Raw genomic sequence first — 12,194 nt, 5'->3', positions numbered from 1 at the left:
TTTGTCCAACTTCAACGATCTCTCCTTCCTCCTCCTCCCCCTCCTGCTCCTCTGCTTCTGGTTTTGGTATTTGGCCTTCTTTGGGAGGGGTGTGGTCCCTGGTGTCCTCATACTTGCCGAGTCTTCTCTCCCCTATGAGAATGTAAAAAAAGAATAATTAGCACACAGAGAGCAGAATTAGGAATATGAAACATTGCTTGGAAGTGTTGTACAATTGTTTTTTTTGGCCGAGCTCCAAGATGAGAACATTATTGGGGACACTTTGTTCAGCTGGAATACTTCCCTGCAGAACGATGTTTCTTAAGCCCCATACACACGGTCGGACTTGTACAAACTTTTCCGTGGACTTTTGTACAAAGTGTGTTGTCCACAAGTTTGTATTGCATACACACGGTCGGACTTTTTGACAACAAACACGAACGTAATGACGTCACAACGTACTGACGCCGCTTCAAAAGAGGACGTTCAATGACTCCAGCGCCACCTTTGGTCAACTTCTGTATTGTAGTCTGATCGTTTGCAATGGTTCTGAGCATGCGTGTTTGTACCTTGTACAAAAGTCCGATGCTTTTGCATACACACGGTCGGACTTTGCTCCATCGGACTTCTGTTGTCAAAAAGTTTGTCCGTTCGCAGAGCCAACAAAAGTCCGATGAAAACAGAAAAAGTTTGTCCGATGGAGCGTACACACAGTCGGATGTTGCTCCAAAACAGCTAATTTGCATGTTTGTTGTCAAAAAGTCCGACCGTGTGTACGGGCCTTTACGAACGAATGAAACCATGAACTTGAAAGTGGCCATTTTAAAATGCACAACATGAAATCAAAGCACATGGAGCAGTATGCAAGCAAGAATAATGATATGAACACATGACAACTACTTACTTTTTTGAAGAACACGCTTGATACTTCTGTACTGATGGTGCTCCCTCAGTTTCAGGTCTGACCAGCATTTTCTCAGTTGATCCTTGGATCGGCGTATCCCAAAATTCTTCTGCAGACTCTTCCCAACTTTAGTCATGATCTTGGCCTCTCTGATATTTGGGTTTGGGTAAGGTCCATACTTCCCATCATAGTCGGTCCTGTTCAATATGTCCACCATCTCTCCAAAAGACATATTTGAGGCCTTAAATCTTCTCTTCCTGGATCGGGATGTTTCAGGCTCCGGGCTTTCCTCACCCTCCTCCTCATTAGTGGAACTCTGATTGCACACCTGCGTTCTCTCCGCCATGTGCTCTCCCTACTGCGCCGAAAGCGAAGGGGCGGGGAATAGTCTAGAAAGAACGTCAGGGACGGGCGGAGTTTCACGCATGGGCACTGTATATAAAACGCAACACGCATGTGAGGAGTGAGGAGCTGACACGACGATCGGGCAATCGAAGGTAAAATTTGGAACTTGGTACATCACTAGACTAGACTGCTTTTATCTAGGCCGATTTTGGGACAAGATTAGGAGAGTTTATCATGGCATTATTAGTATTTTAGGGTTTGTCTTGTGTTGTGTCTTGCAGAGAAGATGGATCCATTCAAAAACCCCAATTTTATGGGTCTATTCCTGGAACTGTACAGGGAGATGCCCTGCCTGTGGCAGATCAACAACCCGTTTTATCACGACAGAAGAAAGAGGAACGCAGCGCTGGAGAAACTTCTTTCTTTGGTGCGGATCATGGTCCCCACGGCAGACATGGCCTATCTGAAGAGGAATATTGGTGTAATGAAGAGTATATATCTCAGGGAGAGAAAGAAGCACCTTGAGTCCTTGAGATCAGGAGATCCAGATGCCATTTATTACCCCAGGATGGTTTACTTCCAGAGGCTGCATTTTCTGGCAGACCAGGGGGTACCCAGGCCACCACTCTCCAGTCTTCCTTCAAGGCTTTCTTCACCCCCAGCTGAGGCTTCCAATGTCCAACCTGGGCCTTCCAGGCAGCAACATGTGGTGGGGCCCAGCTTGAGACAGGTATTGCATTGTTGATCATATTTCTTGTAGTACATTTAATGATGTTAAATAGATGTTCTTATTGTTCAGTAAGTTGTAATTTAACAAAGTGGTTTACAAAAATGATTGGGACGAGAATGAAAAATGCTGGGCTCAGAATGATAGTCTGTTCTATTTGGTAACATTCAAGTTGCAAAAGTCATGATCTAAAAATGGTGTGATTGATGAGCAAAAAACTAAAACTATGTCCCATTTTCATACACAGGAAGACCTCAGTCAGGGGGAGGCTGTGGCAAGTGGCAGCCAGGAGGTCGAACAATGCCCTCCTTCTCCTCCTCCTGCAACAACTACAGGAGCCCAGCCACAGCCTCGAAGGATGCCTGGAGGGAAGTACCTAAGGAAGACCAGAGAGTGATGGCCTGGGTTCAGTCTGGTCTGCCAAAAGATGCAGCCTCTTGAAGAACCACATCCTGGGGACATAGATGGCATCTGATTTTCCTGATCTCTAGGACTTCTGGACCAGACTTCTCTCCCTGAGATATGTACTCCTCAGGCCACCAATTTTTCTTATTCTAATTTGTTCATGTCTGCTCTGGGGGCCAAAGGCTGCACCAAAGTAACAAGTTTCTCCAGCGCTGCCTTCCTCTTTTTATTTTATTGAGACCAAAATAAAGTTTTTTTTTGTTTGATGAAATACTTGCGTATGTGTTTTCCTTCCAAAAGGACAGTTTATTTGTGAGCAGGCAGGTACATTTCCCCCCCAAAAAGTGAAATGAATAACAAGGGGTACCAACACTAAACAACCTCCCGTAGATTAAAAAAGAAAATCTAAAAAATATAATAATGTTGTTGTGGTAAGTTTACACACAAAACACACCCCAATAAATGGAAAGATGAGCAAACCTCCAAAAATTAGATGTTTCTGAAAAAACAAAAAATAAATGCAGCCAAAAAAGAATAAACAAAATATAAAATTGTGTAGATGTGACGAATTCAAAAATTGTATTGCCGAAATGAGTAAAAAAAGAGTCAGGAAATACGTTCGGGAGAAGTGTGTGTGAGGCGGCACAGTGGTGTAGTGGTTAGCACTCTCACCTAGCAGTAAAAAGGGTCGCTGGTTCGTATCCCAACCACAACACTACCTGCCTGGAGTTTGCATGTTCTCCCTGTGCCTGCGTGGGTTTCCTCCGGGTACTCCGGTTTCCTCCCACACTCCAAAGACATGCAGGTAGGTTAATTGGCTTCTGTCCAAAAAGTTGGGGTTGGTATATGAATGGGGACCTTAGATTGTGGGCTCCTTGAGGGTAGGGACCAATGTGGGTGTGCAATGTACAGGGATAGGGGTAGACACTCACTCAGGTTGAACTGGATGGACTGATGTCTTTATTCAACCTTACTAACTATGAAACTATGAAACTATGAGCATCAAATGAAGTTCCTTCTTGCAGCATTGTAAAGAACAAGAGAATGCGCTTCATGAAAGAATGTTTAACATTGCAGCGCGACAAATGTGCTATATCGATTACGAGCAGTAGTTTTACCTGAACGAGCGCTTCCGTGTCGGAATTTGAATGTGAGCATGCGTGGCACCTTGTCCGTCAGAGTAGGCTAAACATGATCAGAGTATGTCCGATCGGAGCATTTTGTCGGAAAATATTTCTGGCAAGTTGGAAAAGTTGGTCCGACGGATATTCCGACGGAAACAGTCCGATGCAGACCCCACACAGTCGGAATATCCGACAAAATGCTCCGATTGGACACATTCCGACGGAATCTCCGACCGTGTGTACAAGGGCTAAGGCTTCCTCCCCTTACCCCCTACCCAGAGAGCTCATCTCTCTCGAACAAATGTGTACTCTTGCTATGCTGTTTGGTTCTTTTGTACTGTTCTGGTTATTGATACCTCCCATGGTTGACACCAGGAAAACAACGCTTTGTGGTTGTACTTTCTCCGAGGCCTCCCTAACAGGGGGTCCCGGACTAGGACTTGGTTCGCCAGTCCTTTTTGTTATCACAAGAGAGTTGTTTATTGTTGTGTTTTATACTTCTCCTGTATTAGACATGTTCTTTTTCACCTTTTTCGCTCCATCCTTTTACTCCTCTTTTCTCTCCTCCCCCATGCTTTATCTCTGGCTCCTCCCCTTCCCTCCCCTCTCTCCCCAGGAACCTTCGCGGAGACCTTCACCCATCTCATCCCCAGGGGACCACCAGGAGGACAGTCCTCCAAAGTCCGTGTCCAGTGCTCCAAGGGCAAAGGTAAGCCCCCCTCACACATGCTCGCTGCTCACCCCTGACTCCCATGGCTGACTCTATACCCCACAATCTTTCTCTTAAGATCGCCTCGCATAATATGCAAGGGCTTAACTCGCCCTCCAAACGCTGTAAGGCATTCCAAAGTTACCACACCAAAAGCCCCATTTCCCAGCTAGCTAAACCCCTTCCTTTCTTCACAGCAGCTTCCCCACATTTTACCTGGCAAATGCCGACTCCAAAAAAAGGGGGGTGGCCATCTTGCTAGCGAAACTAATCCAATTCCTACACTCTCACACGATCAAAGACACCGAAGGCAGATACTTACTCATTAAAAGGTCAGATCGCGGGAGTTATGTATTCCATCATCTCTTATTATGCCCCCAACCAGGGTCAATAATGCTTTTTTGCCTCCATGCTTTACACCCTCTCCCCACACTTGGAAGGCAGAATTATCCTAGGGGGCGACTCCAACATCACATTTGATCACATGCTTGACAAAACAACCCAAGACAAGACCAAACTGAAAAGACCCCCTAAACAGAGTCTTAGAATTGCACGACTTCTCCATGACAGAGGTCTGATTGATTCTTGGAGAGAATTAAACCCTATAGCCAAAGACTACACGCACTACTCTGCGCCGCACAAAACGTATGCCAGAATTGATTATATCTTCATACCCAACTCGGAAATACACACTGCGACTCATGCTAATATTCACGAAGTTCCTTGGTCTGACCACTCTATAGTGACCCTGCGAATAACTAGCTCCCTCTCCCCTCCCGGCCCCCCTCAGTGGCGCCTCAGTAAAACCCTCCTTTCCAATCCAGTCCACTGCACCATGCTGAAAAGAGACCTTCTGGAATTCTTCAGTCTTAATGACACTGGGGATATATCCCCAAGCAATCTATGGGGAGCACATAAGGCGGTCCTGAGGGGGAAAATAATTCAACTAGCGTCCAAACTGAAACGGGAAAGGAAGATACAGTGTCTTGCGAAAGTATTCGGCCCCCTTGAACTTTTCAACCTTTTGCCACATTTCAGGCTTCAAACATAAAGATATACAATTTTTATTTTTTGTGAAGAATCACCAACAAGTAGGACACAATTGTGAAGTGGAACGAAATCTATTGGATTTTTGAAACTTTTTTAACTAAAAAAAAATTCAAAGTGGGGCGTGCAAAATTATTCGGCCCCCTTGCGTTAATACTTTGTAGAGCCACCTTTTGCTGCGATTACAGCTGCAAGTCGCTTGGGGTATGTCTCTATCAGTTTTGCACATCGAGAGACTGAAATTCTTGCCCATTCTTCCTTGCAAAACAGCTCGAGCTCAGTGAGGTTGGATGGAGAGCGTTTGTGAACAGCAGTTTTCAGCTCTTTCCACAGATTCTCGATTGGATTCAGGTCTGGACTTTGACTTGGCCATTCTAACACCTGGATACGTTTATTTGTGAACTATTTCTTTGTAGATTTTGCTGTATGTTTGGGATCATTGTCTTGTTGGTAGATAAATCTCCGTCCCAGTTTCAGGTCTTTTGCAGACTCCAACAGGTTTTCATCCAGAATGAATAGATGGATAAAGTCGCGCTACGGACTATTTTCTTAATATGTGACCAAAAAATAGGTAAATCTGTGACAAAAAATGAATAAATGAATAAATAAGCTGTGGATAAGGAAACTAATAAAGGGTTAGAGCTGCCTATGCCTAGATCCTCCAACCCTTAAGTGGAGGTGAAAAGTAAAAATTAAAAAGTGGGCTATGGCGCTAAAACCCAGTGTGTGTGCAACTTTGTGCATATAAGTGTATGCGCAACAAATGTACCAGTGCTATCAAACGTATGTGTAAAGTGCATCTTCTGGAGCTCCAGAAGACGTCACTTTGACTAAACGCGTAGGGCGTGGCCATGTAGTGCACCTTTGCCATAGCCAGCAGCAGCAGCGGCCGGCGGAGTTTACTTTAGTTTGATTGCTTTTATACACGCAAAGTTCTTTGAACAAAGTGTGAGTACCTTTCCGTTTAATATTAAATAAAAGCTTTTAAAAATGTACTTGCACCATGGATATGCTTCTCTCCCCCCCATGTATATAACCACGGAGTAAATACGAATTGAAGAGTGAACATTCTCCCAGCGCACCAGCAGCAGCGTTTAAATAGCAGCACAGTGGCTTACATTGTGAAAGCTCGATTAACCCCTCAAGGGGACTGGATCTGGTGAGAGCAATCACATTTCCACAATACTGAGTGGCGCACCGGGGATGAATGTTTTCTCTCTACATTGACTTTTTTGCACTAGTCACTTTACTTTACTATCATCTCTCGAACTATTGCAGCATGCGACTTTCCAGCGATTTCTGAAAGCGATTTTGGAAAAGTTCTTACATCAAAGGATATTTCTTGGGACTTTAATATTATTATTATATTATTATATGTTATTTTGCATGAATTCTGCATGATTGCCGAGATTAATCTAATTGCACATGTGAATTATTTTTATTTCTGATATATGTATCCTTTGCATTCGCTTTTGTTTTTAGGATTTTCTATGAAATTGCAATAGAAGTATAATATAGACGGGTTACCGTAGCACTAGCATTTTACACATACGTTTGATAGCACTGGTACATTTGTTGCGCATACACTTATATGCACAAAGTTGCACACACACTGGGTTTTAGCGCCATAGCCCACTTTTTAATTTTTACTTTTCATCCAGAATGGTCCTGTATTTGGCTGCATCCATCTTCCCCTCAATTTTAACCATCTTCCCTGTCCCTGCTGAAGAAAAGCAGGCCCAAACCATGATGCTGCCACCACCATGTTTGACAGTGGGGATGGTGTGTTGAGGGTGATGAGCTGTGTTGCTTTTACGCCAAACATATCGTTTTGCATTGTGGGCAAAACATTTGATTTTGGTTTCATCTGACCAGAGCACCTTCTTCCATGTTTGGTGTGTCTCCCAGGTGGCTTGTGGCAAACTTTAGATGAGACTTTTTATGGATATCTTTGAGAAATGGCTTTCTTCTTGCCACTCTTCCATAAAGCCCAGATTTGTGCAGTGTACGACTGATTGTTGTCCTATGGACAGACTCTCCCACCTCAGCTGTAGTTCTCTGCAGTTCATCCAGAGTGATCATGGGCCTCTTGGCTGCATCTCTGATCAGTCTTCTCCTTGTCCGAGCTGAAAGTTTAGAGGGACGGCCAGGTCTTGGTAGATTTGTAGTGGTCTGATACTCCTTCCATTTCAAAATGATCGCTTGCACAGTGCTCCTTGGGATGTTTAAAGCTTGGGAAATCTTTTCGTATCCAAATCCGGCTTTAAACTTCTCCACAACAGTATTACGGACCTGCCTGGTGTGTTCCTTGGTCTTCATGATGCTCTCTGCGCTTTCAACAGAACCCTGAGACTATCACAGAGCAGGTGCATTTATACAGAGACTTGATTACACACAGGTGGATTCTATTTATCACCATCAGTCATTTAGGACAACATTGGATCATTCAGAGATCCTCGCTGAACTTCTGGAGTGAGTTTGCTGCACTGAAAGTAAAGGGGCCGAATAATTTTGCACGCACCACTTTTCAGTTTTTTATTTGCTAAAATAGTTTAAAATATCCAATAGATTTCGTTCCAATTCACAATTGTGTCCCACTTGTTGGTGATTCTTCACAAAAAATTAAAATTTTATATCTTTATGTTTGAAGCCTGAAATGTGGCAAAAGGTTGAAAAGTTCAAGGGGGCCAAATACTTTTGCAAGGCACTGTAGATGTGGATAAACTCGAATGTGAATTTAAGTCTCATAGTAAAGCCCACAAAAACAACCCCACCTCCAAAAATGCTAGCCAATCTGGATTCCGCCCGGTTCGCCCTAAATTTAGCCCTAACGTCCAATGCAAACAAACATTTAGGCTGGTTAAGCGGCCGGTTCTATCTACAGGCCGGAAAAATAGGCCCACAGCTGGCAGCAAGACTTTCCCCTAAAATAAGGGTTTATTCTTTACCTAACATCAAATCCCAGGCAGGCAATCTTACTCAGAACCCCCATAAAATACTAGAGGCCTTCCAGACCTTTTATTCGAATCTGTACTCTAATTCCACCTCGAACGATCCTGACTCCATTAACACATTTCTAGAGGAGATTGCAATTCCCAAACTTACAGACTCTCATTGTGACATCATGGACTCCCCCTTCCAGATCGAGGAAGTCCAGGACGTCATCAAGAGCCTCAAGACTGATTCAGCCCCCGGTCCAGACGGGTTCTCGTCACGTTACTATAAAGCTTTCTCTGAGGTCCTCTCTCCTCGTCTGGTCCGGCTCTTTAACTCCCTCCGGGAGGGCTCCCCAATGGAGCCAACAGCTAACCTTGCATACATTTCGGTCATTCCCAAGCCGAGCAAAGATCCCAGTGAAGTAGGCAACTATAGGCCAATTTCTTTAATTAATAATGATCTAAAAATCATGACAAACATTTTAGCGAACAGGATGGCCTCGTTCATTGGAAAATATATAAACAAAGACCAGGTGGGTTTTATCCCGGGGAGACAGGGGCCGGACCAGATTAGGAGAGCGATTGACTTAATTTCCCTCAATCTTCCTGGGACAGGAACCCCCCCCCCCCCCCCCCAATTTGGATATATTCTCTCCATAGACCTCCATAAGGCCTTTGACACGGTCACTTGGCCGTACCTCTTCACCACTCTCTAGAAATGGGGCTTTGGTCCAAAGTTTCTTACAACTCTTTCATCCCTTTATTCCTTCCCAAAAGCTCAAGTTAAATTGCAAGGTCACCTCTCCGACCAATTCCCAATTCTCAAAGGCACCAGGCAAGGTTGCCCCCTCTCCCCCATTCTCTTCGCCATAGCGATAGAAACACTGGCCTTAGCTATTAGACAACATCCAGATATTTATGGAGTACAATGCGGTCAAAAATGTGCCGTTTTTGCAGATGACGTGTTGCTGTTCATTATCGCCCCACTCATCTCCACTCCTAATATTCTCCTACTCCTCCAAAAATTCGGTGCAGTATCAGGACTTCAGGTAAACATGTCCAAGTCTATCGCCCTTAACATATCTACCCCCCAAGAACTGGTGGATAGAATTAAAGCTTGCTGCCCTTTCTCTTGGAGTTCCTCCTCTCTCCCTTACCTAGGTATTCACCTCACCCCTAAGATCGATCTTTTATACCGTCATAACTATCCCCCCTTATTTAAGAAGTTATCAGAAGATCTTGCGCAATGGCCGCTCTATAAACTGTCATGGCTGGGACGTGTAAATGCAATCAAGATGACCCTGCTCCCCAAGATCTTATATCTCTTCCGGTCCCTTCCCATACCCATTACAAAATGCCTTCTTGATAAACTCCAGTCAGCGATTATACGATCATGGGGGGGGGGGCCATCGCCTCTCTAAGACGGTCCTTTACAGATCTAGGAAAAAAGGGGGCCTGGGTCTGCCTAACTTATGGTGGTATTTCCAAGCTGCCCAACTTTGTCAATACTCGGCCATATACTCTAAAGGCCCAAAACTGGACTGGGTAGACTTAGAAAGACAAGCAACTCCTAATCATACCCTTGACTTCCTCACTTGGACACCACAAAAAGAAAGGACCCCGATCCTTTCCCCAACATTGTCACATGCTTTGGCCCTATGTGACACACTACACAAAAAACACTCTCTGATTTCGTCCTGGCACACATCTTCCACAACCCCCATTTTCCCCCAGGTCTCAATATCAAGGCTTTCCAGTGGTGGCTCGATAAGGGCCTCTACAGAATAGGACATTTCTTCAACAGCAACGGCTCCTTATTGCTTAACCACTTAACAACCGCCCATTGCCGATTAACGGCTTCAGGGCGGTTGTTTAACTCTGAGAGGCCGTTAATTAACGGCCTCCCAGAATTCTGCTCTTGCGCGCCCCCTGGGGCGCGCACACGAGATCATCCGTGACCGCTGGGTCCAGTGGACCCGGCGCATCACGGATCACGGTAAACAGCCGCTCGTCGCGGCCGTTTACCACGTGATCGCTCCGTCAAATGATGGAGTGATCACTTGTAAACAAAGCTGTTCCTCCCTCCCCCTCTCTGTACCGATCGGTACAGCGGAGGGGAAAGAGATCGGTGTTAGCAGCGCTGTGGGCTGCATCTGCAGTGCCCACATTGCTGCTCATCGAATTTAACCCCTCAATTCCCTGCTAATACTCTGCAATACCCTGCAATACTCTGCAGTACCCCGCCATTACTCTGCAGTACCCCGCCATTACTCTGCAGTACCCCCCCAATACTCTGCAGTACCCCCCAATACTCTGCAGTACCCCCCCAATACTCTGCAGTACCCCCCCAATACTCTGCAATACCCCCCCAATACTCTGCAATACACCCCCAATACCCCGCCAATACCCCCCAATACCCCGCCAATACCCGCCAATACGCCGCCAATACCCCGCCAATACCCTGCCATAAATTGCCATACCGAGCCATACTCAGAGATACCCAGCCATACTCGGTAATACCCTGCAATACCCAGCCATAGACGCCCCCCCACCCCTCACCGCCCTCCGTTGCTTCTACCAACTCGCCAATATGATCAAAGCCAGAATTTCTGGGGAAAAAAAATGTATAACTAAAATAAATAAAGTAAAATGAACAATAAAAAAAAAAAAAAAAAAATTTAAAGCACCCCTGTCCCCATGTGCTCGCATGCAGAAGCGAACGCATACGTAAGCCCCGCCCACATATGAAAACGGTGTTTAAACTACACATGTGAGGTATCGCCGCGAACGTTAGAGCGAGAGAAATAATTCTAGCCCTAGACCTCCTCTGCAACTCAAAACATGTAACCAGTAAAAAAAATTTAAAGCGTCGCCTATGGGGATTTTTAAGTAGCGACGTTTGGCGCCATTCCACGGGCATGTGCAATTTTGAAGAGTGACATGTTCGATATCTATTTACTCAGCATAACTTCATCTTTCACTTTATGCAAAAATTGGACTAACTTTACTGTTTTTTTTTTAAGCACAAAACAGTTTTTCCCCCAAAAAAACGCGTTGGAAAAATTGCTGCGCAAATACCGTGTGAGATAAAAATTTGCAACGACCACCATTGTATTCTCCAGGGTCTTTGCTAAAAAAACATATATAATGTTTTGGGGTTCTCTGTAATTTTCTAGAAAATAAATGATGATTTTTACATGTAGGAGAGAAATGTCAGAATTGTCCTGGGTGCTCCAGAACGCCTGATGGCGCTCCCTGCATTTTGGGCCTCTTTATGTGGCCACACTGTGTAAAAGTCTCACATATGTGGTATCGCCGTACTCGGGAGTAATAGCAGAATGTGTTTTGGGGTGTAATTTGTGGTATGCATATGCTGTGTGTGAGAAATAACCTGATAATATGACAATTTTGTGGAAAAAAAAAAAAGGAAAAAAAATCTTGATTTTGCAAAGAATTGTGGGAAAGAATGACAACTTCAAAAAACTCATCATGCCTCTTACTAAATACATTGGAATGTCTTCTTTCCAAAAAGGGGTCATTTGGCGGGTATTTGTACTTTTCTGGCATGTTAGGGTCTCAAGAATTGAAATAGGCCATCAGTACTTCAGGTGTGATCAATTTTCAGATATTGGCACCATAGCTTGTGGACTCTATAACTTTCACAAAGACCAAATAATATCCACCAATTTGTACTTATTTTTACCAAAGATATGTAGTAGTATAAATTTTGGCCAAAATTTATGAAGAAAAAATTACTAATCTGCTAAATTTTATAACAGAAACGAAGAAAAATTCATTTTTTCACAGAATTTTTGGTCTTTTTTCTTTTATAGCACAAAAAATAAAAAACTGAGAGGTGATTAAATACCACCAAAAGAAAGCTCTATTTGTGTGAAAAAAAGGACAAAAATGTCATATGGGTACAGTGTTGCATGACTGAGTAATTGTCATTCAAATTGTGAGAGCACCAAAAGCTGAAAATTGGTCTGGTTATTAAGGGTGTTTAAGTGCCCAGTGG

The sequence above is a fragment of the Lithobates pipiens genome, unplaced genomic scaffold (genome assembly GCF_037356315.1).
Source record: "Lithobates pipiens isolate NorthernLeopardFrog02 unplaced genomic scaffold, aLitPip1_a1.2 Scaffold_22, whole genome shotgun sequence".
In the NCBI taxonomy this organism is placed as follows: domain Eukaryota; kingdom Metazoa; phylum Chordata; class Amphibia; order Anura; family Ranidae; genus Lithobates; species Lithobates pipiens.
This window is presented reverse-complemented; position numbering follows the sequence as displayed.